This window comes from Camelus bactrianus, chromosome 4, assembly GCF_048773025.1.
Source record: "Camelus bactrianus isolate YW-2024 breed Bactrian camel chromosome 4, ASM4877302v1, whole genome shotgun sequence".
Lineage (NCBI taxonomy): Eukaryota > Metazoa > Chordata > Mammalia > Artiodactyla > Camelidae > Camelus > Camelus bactrianus.
The window spans coordinates 4638854-4653685 of record NC_133542.1 but is presented as its reverse complement, the minus strand read 5'-3'; positions in this window follow the sequence as shown (position 1 = coordinate 4653685).

Here is a 14832-nt window from a genome sequence, read left to right as displayed (position 1 = left end):
GTCTCTCCGCTTGCTCAGTTCTGAGATAAATGTGTTTGAAAGCCGTCCTTCATCTAGCTTGTTGGGAACACAAAGTTTCTTTTCAGTTGCAAACACCACTCCATCCATATATATGGTGAGGTACTAGCTCCAATTCGGTTTGACAGTGAAAACTGCAGGAACTTCAAACCGGCACTAGGAAACAGACTGAGAAAGCAGAGAAAAAGTGTCCCCTGCAACCCGTTCCCTTGGTGCTAGATGAACGAACGTCTCTCCACTTGCTCATTTCTGAGAGATAAGTGTGTGTGAAAGCCGTCTTTCACCTAGCTTGTTGGGAACACAAAGTTTCTTTTCAGTTGCAAACTCCAATCCATACATATATATGTGGAGGTAGTAGCTCCAAATCTGTTTGACAGTGAAAACTGCAGGAACTTCAAACCGGCACTAGGAAACAGACTGAGAAAGCAGAGAAAAAGTGTCTCCTGCAACCCGTTCCCTTGGTGCTAGATGAACGAACTTCTCTCCACTTGCTAAGTTCTGAGAGATAAGTGTGTTTGAAAGCCGTCCTTCAACTAGCTTGTTGGGAACACAAAATTTCTTTTCTGTTGCAAACTCAACTCCATGCATATATATGGGGAGGTACCAGCTCCATCACGGTTTTACAGTGAAAACTGCAGGAACTTCAAACCGGCACTAGGAAACAGACTGAGAAAGCAGAGAAATAGCGTCTCCTGCAACCCGTTCCCTTGGTGCTAGATGAACGAACGTCTATCCACCTGCTCAGTTCTGAGAGATAAGTGTGTGTGAAAGCCGTCCTTCACCTAGCTTGTTGGGAACACAAAGTTTCTTTTCAGTTGCAAACTCCAATCCATACATATATATGGGGAGGTACAAGCTCCAACTCGTTTTGACAGTGAAAACTGCAGGAACTTCAAACCGGCACTAGGAAACAGACTGAGAAAGCAGAGAAAATGTGTCTCCTGCAAACCGTTCCTTTGGTGCTAGATGAACGAACGTCTCTCCACCTGCTCAGTTCTGAGAGATAAGTGTGTGTGAAAGCCGTCCTTCACCTAGCTTGTTGGGAACACAAAGTTTCTTTTCAGTTGCAAACTCCACTCCATCCATATAAAAGGGGAGGTACTAGCTCCAACTCGGTTTTACAGTGAAAACTGCAGGAACTTCAAACCGGCACTAGGAAACAGACTGAGAAAGCAGAGAAAAAGTGTCTCCTGAAAAAGTTCCCTTGGTGCTAGATGAACGAAATTCTCTCCACTTGCTCAGTTCTGAGAGATATGTGTGTGTGAAAGCCGTCCTTCACCTAGCTTGTTGGGAACACAAAGTTTCTTTTCAGTTGCAAACTCCATTCCATACATATATATGGGTAGGTACTATCTCCAACTCGGTTTTACAGTGAAAACTGCGGAAACTTCAAACCGGCACTAGGAAACAGACTGAGAAAGCACAGAAAAAGTGTCTCCTGCAACCCGTTCCATTGGTGCTAGATGAACGAACGTCTATCCACCTGCTCAGTTCTGAGAGATAAGTGTGTGTGAAAGCCGTCCTTCACTTAGCTTGTTGGGAACAGAAAGTTTCTTTTCAGTTGCAAACTCCAATCCATACATATATATGGGGAGGTACAAGCTCCAACTCGTTTTGACAGTGAAAACTGCAGGAACTTCAAACCGGCACTAGGAAACAGACTGAGAAAGCAGAGAAAAAGTGACTCCTGCAAACCGTTCCCTTGGTGCTAGATGAACGAACGTCTCTCCACCTGCTCAGTTCTGAGAGATAAGTGTGTGTGAAAGCCGTCCTTCACCTAGCTTGTTGGGAACACAAAGTTTCTTTTCAGTTGCAAACTCCACTCCATCCATATAAAAGGGGAGGTACTAGCTCCAACTCGGTTTTACAGTGAAAACTGCAGGAACTTCAAACCGGCACTAGGAAACAGACTGAGAAAGCAGAGAAAAAGTGTCTCCTGCAACCCGTTCCCTTGGTGCTAGATGAACGAAATTCTCTCCACTTGCTCAGTTCTGAGAGATAAGTGTGTGTGAAAGCCGTCCTTCACCTAGCTTGTTGGGAACACAGAGTTTCTTTTCAGTTGCAAACTCCACTCCATCCATATATATGGGGAGGTAATAGCTCCAACACGGTTTTACAGTGAAAACTGCAGGAACTTCAAACCGGCACTAGGAAACAGACTGAGAAAGCAGAGAAAATGTGTCTCCTGCAACCCGTTCCATTGGTGCAAGATGAACGAACGTCTCTCCACTTGCTCAGTTCTGAGAGATAATTGTGTGTGAAAGCCGTCCTTCACCTAGCTTGTTGGGAACACAAAGTTTCTTTTCAGTTGCAAACCCCATTCCATACATATATATTTGGAGGTAGAAGCTCCAACTCGGTTTTACAGTGAAAACTGCAGGAATTTCTAACCGGCACTAGGAAACAGTCTGAGAAAGCAGAGAAAAAGTGCCTCCTGCAAAACGTTCCCTTGGTGCTAGATGAACGAACGTCTCTCCACTTGCTCAGTTCTGAGAGATAAGTGTGTGTGAAAGCCGTCCTTCACCTATCTTGTTGGGAACACAAAGTTTCTTTTCAGTTGCAAACTCCATTCCATACATATATATGGGGAGGTACAAGCTCCAACTCGGTTTTACAGTGAAAACTGCAGGAACTTCAAACCGGCACTAGGAAACAGACTGAGAAAGCAGAGAAAAAGTGACTCCTGCAACCCGTTCCCTTGGTGCTAGATGAACGAACGTCTCTCCACTTGCTCAGTTCTGAGAGATAAGTGTGTGTGAAAGCCGTCCTTCACCTAGCTTGTTGGGAACACAAAGTTTCTTTTCAGTTGCAAACTCCATTCCATACATGTATATGGGGAGGTACTAGCTCCAACTCGGTTTTACAGTGAAAACTGCAGGAACTTCAAACCGGCACTAGGAAACAGACTGAGAAAGCAGAGAAAAAGTGTCTCCTGCAACCCGTTCCCTTGGTGCTAGATGAACGAACGTCTCTCCACTTGCTCAGTTCTGAGAGATAAGTGTGTGTGAAAGCCGTCCTTCACCTAGCTTGTTGGGAACACAAAGTTTCTTTTAAGTTGCAAACTCCATTCCATACATATATATGGGGAGGTACTAGCTCCAACTCGGTTTGACAGTGAAAACTGCAGGAACTTCAAACCGGCACTAGGAAACAGACTGAGAAAGCAGAGAAAAAGTGTCTCCTGCAACCCGTTCCCTTGGTGCTAGATGAACGAACGTCTCTCCACTTGCTCAGTTCTGAGAGATATGTGTGTGTGAAAGCCGTCCTTCACCTAGCTTTTTGGGAACACAAAGTTTCTTTTCAGTTGCAAACTCCATTCCATACATATATATTTGGAGGTAGAAGCTCCAACTCGGTTTTACAGTGAAAACTGCTGGAACTTCAAACCGGCACTAGGAAACATTCTGAGAAAGCAGAGAAATAGTGTCTCCTGCAACCCGTTCCCTTGGTGCTAGATGAACGAACGTCTCTCCACTTGCTCAGTTCTGAGAGATAAGTGTGTGTGAAAGCCGTCCTTCACCTAGCTTGTTGTTAACACAAAGTTTCTTTTCAGTTGCAAACTCCATTCCATACATATATATGGGGAGGTACAAGCTCCAACTCGGTTTTACAGTGAAAACTGCAGGAACTTCAAACCGGCACTAGGAAACAGACTGAGAAAGAAGAGAAAAAGTGTCTCCTGCAACCCGTTCCCTTGGTGCTAGATGAACGAACGTCTCTCCACTTGCTCAGTTCTGAGAGATAAGTGTGTGTGAAAGCCGTCCTTCACCTAGCTTGTTGGGAACACAAAGTTTCTTTTCAGTTGCAAACTCCATTCCATACATATATATGGGGAGGTACAAGCTCCAACTCGGTTTTACAGTGAAAACTGCAGGAACTTCAAACCGGCACCAGGAAACAGACTGAGAAAGCAGAGAAAAAGTGTCTCCTGCAACCCGTTCCCTTGGTGCTAGATGAACGAAAGTCTCTCCACTTGCTCAGTTCTGAGAGATAAGTGTGTGTGAAAGCCGTCCTTCACCTAGCTTTTTGGTAACACAAAGTTTCTTTTCAGTTGCAAACTCCATTCCATACATATATATTTGTAGGTAGAAGCTCCAACTCGGTTTTACAGTGAAAACTACAGGAACTTCAAACCGGCACTAGGAAACAGTCTGAGAAAGCAGAGAAAAAGTGTCTCCTGCAACCCGTTCCCTTGGTGCTAGATGAACGAACGTCTCTCCACTTGCTCAGTTCTGAGAGATAAGTGTGTGTGAAAGCCGTCCTTCACCTAGCTTGTTGGGAACACAAAGTTTCTTTTCAGTTGCAAACTCCATTCCATACATATATATTTGGAATAAGAAGCTCCAACTCGGTTTTACAGTGAAAACTGCAGGAACTTCAAACCGGCACTAGGAAACAGACTGAGAAAGCAGAGAAAAAGTGTCTCCTGCAACCCGTTCCCTTGGTGCTAGATGAACGAACGTCTCTCCACTTGCTCAGTTCTGAGAGATATGTGTGTGTGAAAGCCGTCCTTCACCTATCTTGTTGGGAACACAAAGTTTCTTTTCAGTTGCAAACTCCATTCCAAACATATATATGGGGTGGTACAAGCTCCAACTCGGTTTTACAGTGAAAACTGCAGGAACTTCAAACCGGCACAAGGAAACAGACTGAGAAAGCAGAGAAAAAGTGTCTCCTGCAACCCGTTCCCTTGGTGCTAGATGAACGAACGTCTCTCCACTTGCTCAGTTCTGAGAGATAAGTGTGTGTGAAAGCCGTCCTTCACCTAGCTTGTTGGGAACACAAAGTTTCTTTTCAGTTGCAAACTCCATTCCATACATATATATGGGGAGGTACTAGCTCCAAATCGGTTTGACAGTGAAAACTGCAGGAACTTCAAACCGGCACTAGGAAACAGACTGAGAAAGCAGAGAAAAAGTGTTTCCTGCAACCCGTTCCCTTGGTGCTAGATGAACGAACGTCTCTCCACTTGCTCAGTTCTGAGAGATAAGTGTGTGTGAAAGCCGTCCTTCACCTAGCTTTTTGGGAACACAAAGTTTCTTTTCAGTTGCAAATTCCATTCCATACATATATATTTGGAGGTAGAAGCTCCAACTCGGTTTTACAGTGAAAACTGCAGGAACTTCAAACCGGCACTAGGAAACATTCTGAGAAAGCAGAGAAATAGTGTCTCCTGCAACCCGTTCCCTTGGTGCTAGATGAACGAACGTCTCTCCACTTGCTCAGTTCTGAGAGATAAGTGTGTGTGAAAGCCGTCCTTCACCTAGCTTGTTGTTAACACAAAGTTTCTTTTCAGTTGCAAACTCCATTCCATACATATATATGGGGAGGTACAAGCTCCAACTCGGTTTTACAGTGAAAACTGCAGGAACTTCAAACCGGCACTAGGAAACATACTGAGAAAGCAGAGAATAAGTGTCTCCTGCAACCCGTTCCCTTGGTGCTAGATGAACGAACGTCTCTCCACTTGCTCAGTTCTGAGAGATAAGTGTGTGTGAAAGCCGTCCTTCACCTAGCTTGTTGGGAACACAAAGTTTCTTTTCAGTTGCAAACTCCATTCCATACATATATATGGGGAGGTACAAGCTCCAACTCGGTTTTACAGTGAAAACTGCAGGAACTTCAAACCGGCACCAGGAAACAGACTGAGAAAGCAGAGAAAAAGTGTCTCCTGCAACCCGTTCCCTTGGTGCTAGATGAACGAAAGTCTCTCCACTTGCTCAGTTCTGAGTAATAAGTGTGTGTGAAAGCCGTCCTTCACCTAGCTTTTTGGTAACACAAAGTTTCTTTTCAGTTGCAAACTCCATTCCATACATATATATTTGTAGGTAGAAGCTCCAACTCGGTTTTACAGTGAAAACTGCAGGAACTTCAAATCGGCACTAGGAAACAGTCTGAGAAAGCAGAGAAAAAGTGTCTCCTGCAACCCGTTCCCTTGGTGCTAGATGAACGAACGTCTCTCCACTTGCTCAGTTCTGAGAGATAAGTGTGTGTGAAAGCCGTCCTTCACCTAGCTTGTTGGGAACACAAAGTTTCTTTTCAGTTGCAAACTCCATTCCATACATATATATTTGGAATAAGAAGCTCCAAATCGGTTTTACAGTGAAAACTGCAGGAACTTCAAACCGGCACTAGGAAACAGACTGAGAAAGCAGAGAAAAAGTGTCTCCTGCAACCCGTTCCCTTGGTGCTAGATGAACGAACGTCTCTCCACTTGCTCAGTTCTGAGAGATATGTGTGTGTGAAAGCCGTCCTTCACCTAGCTTGTTGGGAACACAAAGTTTCTTTTCAGTTGCAAACTCCATTCCAAACATATATATGGGGTGGTACAAGCTCCAACTCGGTTTTACAGTGAAAACTGCAGGAACTTCAAACCGGCACTAGGAAACAGACTGAGAAAGCAGAGAAAAAGTGTCTCCTGCAACCCGTTCCCTTGGTGCTAGATGAACGAACGTCTCTCCACTTGCTCAGTTCTGAGAGATATGTGTGTGTGAAAGCCGTCCTTCACCTAGCTTGTTGGGAACACAAAGTTTCTTTTCAGATGCAAACTCCATTCCATACATATATATGGGGAGGTACAGGCTCCAACTCGGTTTGACAGTGAAAACTGCAGGAACTTCAAACCGGCACTAGGAAACAGACTGAGAAAGCAGAGAAAAAGTGTCTCCTGCAACCCGTTCCCTTGGTGCTAGATGAACGAACGTCTCTCCACTTCCTCAGTTCTGAGAGATAAGTGTGTGTGAAAGCCGTCCTTCACCTAGCTTGTTGGGAACACAAAGTTTCTTTTCAGTTGCAAACTCCATTCCATACATATATATTTGGAGGTAGAAGCTCCAACTCGGTTTTACAGTGAATACTGCAGGAACTTCAAACAGGCACTAGGAAACAGACTGAGAAAGCAGAGAAAAAGTGTCTCCTGCAACCCGTTCCCTTAGTGCTAGATGAACGAACGTCTCTCCACTTGCTCAGTTCTGAGAGATAAGTGTGTGTGAAAGCCGTCCTTCACCTAGCTGTCTGGGAACACAAAGTTTCTTTTCAGTTGCAAACTCCATTCCATACATATATATTTGGAGGTAGAAGCTCCAACACGGTTTTACAGTGAAAACTGCAGGAACTTCAAACCGGCACTAGGAAACAGACTGAGAAAGCAGAGAAAAAGTGTCTCCTGCAAACCGTTCCCTTGGTGCTAGATGAACGAACGTCTCTCCACTTGCTCAGTTCTGAGAGATAAGTGTGTGTGAAAGCCGTCCTTCACCTAGCTTGTTGGGAACACAAAGTTTCTTTTCAGTTGCAAACTCCATTCCATACATATATATGGGGAGGTACTAGCTCCAACTCGGTTTGACAGTGAAAACTGCAGGAACTTCAAACCGGCACTAGGAAACAGACTGAGAAAGCAGAGAAAAAGTGTCTCCTGCAACCCGTTCCCTTGGTACTAGATGAACGAACGTCTCTCCACCTGCTCAGTTCTGAGAGATAAGTGTGTCTGAAAGCCGTCCTTCACCTAGCTTGTTGGGATCACAAAGTTTCTTTTCAGTTGCAAACTCCAATCCATACATATATATGGGGAGGTACAAGCTCCAACTCGGTTTGACCAGTGAAAACTGCAGGAACTTCAAATCGGCACTAGGAAACAAACTGAGAAAGCAGAGAAAAAGTGTCTCCTGCAACCCGTTCCCTTGGTGCTAGATGAACGAACGTCTTTAAACCTGCTCAGTTCTGAGAGATAAGTGTGTGTGAAATCCGTCCTTCAACTAGCTTGTTGGGAACACAAAGTTTCTTTTCAGTTGCAAACTCGACTCCATCCATATAAATGGGGAGGTACTAGCTCCAACTCTGTTTTACAGTGAAAACTGCAGGAACTTCAAACCGGCACTAGGAAACAGACTGAGAAAGCAGAGAAAAAGTGTCTCCTGCAACCCGTTCCCTTGGTGCTAGATGAACGAACTTCTCTCCACTTGCTCAGTTCTGAGAGATAAGTGTTTGTGAAAGCCGTCCTTCCCCTAGCTTGATGGGAACAAAATGTTTCTTTTCAGTTGCAAACTCCATTCCATACATATATATTGGGAGGTACAAGCTCCAACTCGTTTTGACAGTGAAAACTGCAGGAACTTCAAACCGGCACTAGGAAACAGACTGAGAAAGCAGAGAAAAAGTGTCTCCTGCAACCCGTTCCCTTGGTGCTAGATGAACGAACGTCTCTCCACTTGCTCAGTTCTGAGAGATATGTGTGTGTGAAAGCCGTCCTTCACCTAGCTTGTTGGGAACACAAAGTTTCTTTTCAGTTGCAAACTCCATTCCATACATATATATGGGGAGGTACTAGCTCCAACTCGCTTTTACAGTGAAAACTGCAGGAACTTCAAACCGGCACTAGGAAACAGACTGAGAAAGCAGAGAAAAAGTGTCTCCTGCAACCCGTTCCCTTGGTGCTAGATGAACGAACGTCTCTCCACTTCCTCAGTTCTGAGAGATAAGTGTGTGTGAAAGCCGTCCTTCACCTAGCTTGTTGGGAACACAAAGTTTCTTTTCAGTTGCAAACTCCATTCCATACATATATATTTGGAGGTAGAAGCTCCAACTCGGTTTTACAGTGAATACTGCAGGAACTTCAAACAGGCACTAGGAAACAGACTGAGAAAGCAGAGAAAAAGTGTCTCCTGCAACCCGTTCCCTTAGTGCTAGATGAACGAACGTCTCTCCACTTCCTCAGTTCTGAGAGATAAGTGTGTGTGAAAGCCGTCCTTCACCTAGCTGTCTGGGAACACAAAGTTTCTTTTCAGTTGCAAACTCCATTCCATACATATATATTTGGAGGTAGAAGCTCCAACACGGTTTTACAGTGAAAACTGCAGGAACTTCAAACCGGCACTAGGAAACAGACTGAGAAAGCAGAGAAAAAGTGTCTCCTGCAAACCGTTCCCTTGGTGCTAGATGAACGAACGTCTCTCCACTTGCTCAGTTCTGAGAGATAAGTGTGTGTGAAAGCCGTCCTTCACCTAGCTTGTTGGGAACACAAAGTTTCTTTTCAGTTGCAAACTCCATTCCATACATATATATGGGGAGGTACTAGCTCCAACTCGGTTTGACAGTGAAAACTGCAGGAACTTCAAACCGGCACTAGGAAACAGACTGAGAAAGCAGAGAAAAAGTGTCTCCTGCAACCCGTTCCCTTGGTACTAGATGAACGAACGTCTCTCCACCTGCTCAGTTCTGAGAGATAAGTGTGTCTGAAAGCCGTCCTTCACCTAGCTTGTTGGGATCACAAAGTTTCTTTTCAGTTGCAAACTCCAATCCATACATATATATGGGGAGGTACAAGCTCCAACTCGGTTTGACCAGTGAAAACTGCAGGATCTTCAAATCGGCACTAGGAAACAGACTGAGAAAGCAGAGAAAAAGTGTCTCCTGCAACCCGTTCCCTTGGTGCTAGATGAACGAACGTCTTTAAACCTGCTCAGTTCTGAGAGATAAGTGTGTGTGAAATCCGTCCTTCACCTAGCTTGTTGGGAACACAAAGTTTCTTTTCAGTTGCAAACTCGACTCCATCCATATAAATGGGGAGGTACTAGCTCCAACTCTGTTTTACAGTGAAAACTGCAGGAACTTCAAACCGGCACTAGGAAACAGACTGAGAAAGCAGAGAAAAAGTGTCTCCTGCAACCCGTTCCCTTGGTGCTAGATGAACGAACTTCTCTCCACTTGCTCAGTTCTGAGAGATAAGTGTTTGTGAAAGCCGTCCTTCACCTAGCTTGATGGGAACAAAATGTTTCTTTTCAGTTGCAAACTCCATTCCATACATATATATTGGGAGGTACAAGCTCCAACTCGTTTTGACAGTGAAAACTGCAGGAACTTCAAACCGGCACTAGGAAACAGACTGAGAAAGCAGAGAAAAAGTGTCTCCTGCAACCCGTTCCCTTGGTGCTAGATGAACGAACGTCTCTCCACTTGCTCAGTTCTGAGAGATAAGTGTGTGTGAAAGCCGTCCTTCACCTAGCTTTTTGGGAGCACATAGTTTCTTTTCAGTTGCAAACTCCACTCCATCCATATATATGGGGAGGTACAAGCTCCAACTCGGTTTGACAGTGAAAACTGCAGGAACTTCAAACCGGCACTAGGAAACAGACTGAGAAAGCAGAGAAAAAGTGTCTCCTGCAAACCGTTCCCTTGGTGCTAGATGAACGAACGTCTCTCCACTTGCTCAGTTCTGAGAGATAAGTGTGTGTGAAAGCCGTCCTTCACCTAGCTTGTTGGGAACACAAAGTTTCTTTTCAGTTGCAAACTCCATTCCATACTTATATATGGGGAGGTACTAGCTCCAACTCGGTTTGACAGTGAAAACTGCAGGAACTTCAAACCGGCACTAGGAAACAGACTGAGAAAGCAGAGAAAAAGTGTCTCCTGCAACCCGTTCCCTTGGTGCTAGATGAACGAACGTCTCTCCACTTGCTCAGTTCTGAGAGATAAGTGTGTGTGAAAGCCGTCCTTCACCTAGCTTGTTGGGAACACAAAGTTTCTTTTCAGTTGCAAACTCCATTCCATACATATATATGGGGAGGTACAAGCTCCAACTCGGTTTTACAGTGAAAACTGCAGGAACTTCAAACCGGCACCAGGAAACAGACTGAGAAAGCAGAGAATAAGTGTCTCCTGCAACCCGTTCCCTTGGTGCTAGATGAACGAAAGTCTCTCCACTTGCTCAGTTCTGAGTAATAAGTGTGTGTGAAAGCCGTCCTTCACCTAGCTTTTTGGTAACACAAAGTTTCTTTTCAGTTGCAAACTCCATTCCATACATATATATTTGTAGGTAGAAGCTCCAACTCGGTTTTACAGTGAAAACTGCAGGAACTTCAAACCGGCACTAGGAAACAGTCTGAGAAAGCAGAGAAAAAGTGTCTCCTGCAACCCGTTCCCTTGGTGCTAGATGAACGAACGTCTCTCCACTTGCTCAGTTCTGAGAGATAAGTGTGTGTGAAAGCCGTCCTTCACCTAGCTTGTTGGGAACACAAAGTTTCTTTTCAGTTGCAAACTCCATTCCATACATATATATTTGGAATAAGAAGCTCCAAATCGGTTTTACAGTGAAAACTGCAGGACCTTCAAACCGGCACTAGGAAACAGACTGAGAAAACAGAGAAAAAGTGTCTCCTGCAACCCGTTCCCTTGGTGCTAGATGAACGAACGTCTCTCCACTTGCTCAGTTCTGAGAGATATGTGTGTGTGAAAGCCGTCCTTCACCTAGCTTGTTGGGAACACAAAGTTTCTTTTCAGTTGCAAACTCCATTCCAAACATATATATGGGGTGGTACAAGCTCCAACTCGGTTTTACAGTGAAAACTGCAGGAACTTCAAACCGGCACTAGGAAACAGACTGAGAAAGCAGAGAAAAAGTGTCTCCTGCAACCCGTTCCCTTGGTGCTAGATGAACGAACGTCTCTCCACTTGCTCAGTTCTGAGAGATATGTGTGTGTGAAAGCCGTCCTTCACCTAGCTTGTTGGGAACACAAAGTTTCTTTTCAGATGCAAACTCCATTCCATACATATATATGGGGAGGTACAGGCTCCAACTCGGTTTGACAGTGAAAACTGCAGGAACTTCAAACCGGCACTAGGAAACAGACTGAGAAAGCAGAGAAAAAGTGTCTCCTGCAACCCGTTCCCTTGGTGCTAGATGAACGAACGTCTCTCCACTTCCTCAGTTCTGAGAGATAAGTGTGTGTGAAAGCCGTCCTTCACCTAGCTTGTTGGGAACACAAAGTTTCTTTTCAGTTGCAAACTCCATTCCATACATATATATTTGGAGGTAGAAGCTCCAACTCGGTTTTACAGTGAATACTGCAGGAACTTCAAACAGGCACTAGGAAACAGACTGAGAAAGCAGAGAAAAAGTGTCTCCTGCAACCCGTTCCCTTAGTGCTAGATGAACGAACGTCTCTCCACTTGCTCAGTTCTGAGAGATAAGTGTGTGTGAAAGCCGTCCTTCACCTAGCTGTCTGGGAACACAAAGTTTCTTTTCAGTTGCAAACTCCATTCCATACATATATATTTGGAGGTAGAAGCTCCAACACGGTTTTACAGTGAAAACTGCAGGAACTTCAAACCGGCACTAGGAAACAGACTGAGAAAGCAGAGAAAAAGTGTCTCCTGCAAACCGTTCCCTTGGTGCTAGATGAACGAACGTCTCTCCACTTGCTCAGTTCTGAGAGATAAGTGTGTGTGAAAGCCGTCCTTCACCTAGCTTGTTGGGAACACAAAGTTTCTTTTCAGTTGCAAACTCCATTCCATACATATATATGGGGAGGTACTAGCTCCAACTCGGTTTGACAGTGAAAACTGCAGGAACTTCAAACCGGCACTAGGAAACAGACTGAGAAAGCAGAGAAAAAGTGTCTCCTGCAACCCGTTCCCTTGGTACTAGATGAACGAACGTCTCTCCACCTGCTCAGTTCTGAGAGATAAGTGTGTCTGAAAGCCGTCCTTCACCTAGCTTGTTGGGATCACAAAGTTTCTTTTCAGTTGCAAACTCCAATCCATACATATATATGGGGAGGTACAAGCTCCAACTCGGTTTGACCAGTGAAAACTGCAGGAACTTCAAATCGGCACTAGGAAACAAACTGAGAAAGCAGAGAAAAAGTGTCTCCTGCAACCCGTTCCCTTGGTGCTAGATGAACGAACGTCTTTAAACCTGCTCAGTTCTGAGAGATAAGTGTGTGTGAAATCCGTCCTTCACCTAGCTTGTTGGGAACACAAAGTTTCTTTTCAGTTGCAAACTCGACTCCATCCATATAAATGGGGAGGTACTAGCTCCAACTCTGTTTTACAGTGAAAACTGCAGGAACTTCAAACCGGCACTAGGAAACAGACTGAGAAATCAGAGAAAAAGTGTCTCCTGCAACCCGTTCCCTTGGTGCTAGATGAACGAACTTCTCTCCACTTGCTCAGTTCTGAGAGATAAGTGTTTGTGAAAGCCGTCCTTCACCTAGCTTGATGGGAACAAAATGTTTCTTTTCAGTTGCAAACTCCATTCCATACATATATATTGGGAGGTACAAGCTCCAACTCGTTTTGACAGTGAAAACTGCAGGAACTTCAAACCGGCACTAGGAAACAGACTGAGAAAGCAGAGAAAAAGTGTCTCCTGCAACCCGTTCCCTTGGTGCTAGATGAACGAACGTCTCTCCACTTGCTCAGTTCTGAGAGATATGTGTGTGTGAAAGCCGTCCTTCACCTAGCTTGTTGGGAACACAAAGTTTCTTTTCAGTTGCAAACTCCATTCCATACATATATATGGGGAGGTACTAGCTCCAACTCGCTTTTACAGTGAAAACTGCAGGAACTTCAAACCGGCACTAGGAAACAGACTGAGAAAGCAGAGAAAAAGTGTCTCCTGCAACCCGTTCCCTTGGTGCTAGATGAACGAACGTCTCTCCACTTGCTCAGTTCTGAGAGATAAGTGTGTGTGAAAGCCGTCCTTCACCTAGCTTGTTGGGAACACAAAGTTTCTTTTCAGTTGCAAACTCCATTCCATACATATATATTTGGAGGTAGAAGCTCCAACTCGGTTTTACAGTGAATACTGCAGGAACTTCAAACAGGCACTAGGAAACAGACTGAGAAAGCAGAGAAAAAGTGTCTCCTGCAACCCGTTCCCTTAGTGCTAGATGAACGAACGTCTCTCCACTTGCTCAGTTCTGAGAGATAAGTGTGTGTGAAAGCCGTCCTTCACCTAGCTGTCTGGGAACACAAAGTTTCTTTTCAGTTGCAAACTCCATTCCATACATATATATTTGGAGGTAGAAGCTCCAACACGGTTTTACAGTGAAAACTGCAGGAACTTCAAACCGGCACTAGGAAACAGACTGAGAAAGCAGAGAAAAAGTGTCTCCTGCAAACCGTTCCCTTGGTGCTAGATGAACGAACGTCTCTCCACTTGCTCAGTTCTGAGAGATAAGTGTGTGTGAAAGCCGTCCTTCACCTAGCTTGTTGGGAACACAAAGTTTCTTTTCAGTTGCAAACTCCATTCCATACATATATATGGGGAGGTACTAGCTCCAACTCGGTTTGACAGTGAAAACTGCAGGAACTTCAAACCGGCACTAGGAAACAGACTGAGAAAGCAGAGAAAAAGTGTCTCCTGCAACCCGTTCCCTTGGTACTAGATGAACGAACGTCTCTCCACCTGCTCAGTTCTGAGAGATAAGTGTGTCTGAAAGCCGTCCTTCACCTAGCTTGTTGGGATCACAAAGTTTCTTTTCAGTTGCAAACTCCAATCCATACATATATATGGGGAGGTACAAGCTCCAACTCGGTTTGACCAGTGAAAACTGCAGGAACTTCAAATCGGCACTAGGAAACAGACTGAGAAAGCAGAGAAAAAGTGTCTCCTGCAACCCGTTCCCTTGGTGCTAGATGAACGAACGTCTTTAAACCTGCTCAGTTCTGAGAGATAAGTGTGTGTGAAATCCGTCCTTCACCTAGCTTGTTGGGAACACAAAGTTTCTTTTCAGTTGCAAACTCGACTCCATCCATATAAATGGGGAGGTACTAGCTCCAACTCTGTTTTACAGTGAAAACTGCAGGAACTTCAAACCGGCACTAGGAAACAGACTGAGAAAGCAGAGAAAAAGTGTCTCCTGCAACCCGTTCCCTTGGTGCTAGATGAACGAACTTCTCTCCACTTGCTCAGTTCTGAGAGATAAGTGTTTGTGAAAGCCGTCCTTCACCTAGCTTGATGGGAACAAAATGTTTCTTTTCAGTTGCAAACTCCATTCCATACATATATATTGGGAGGTACAAGCTCCAACTCGT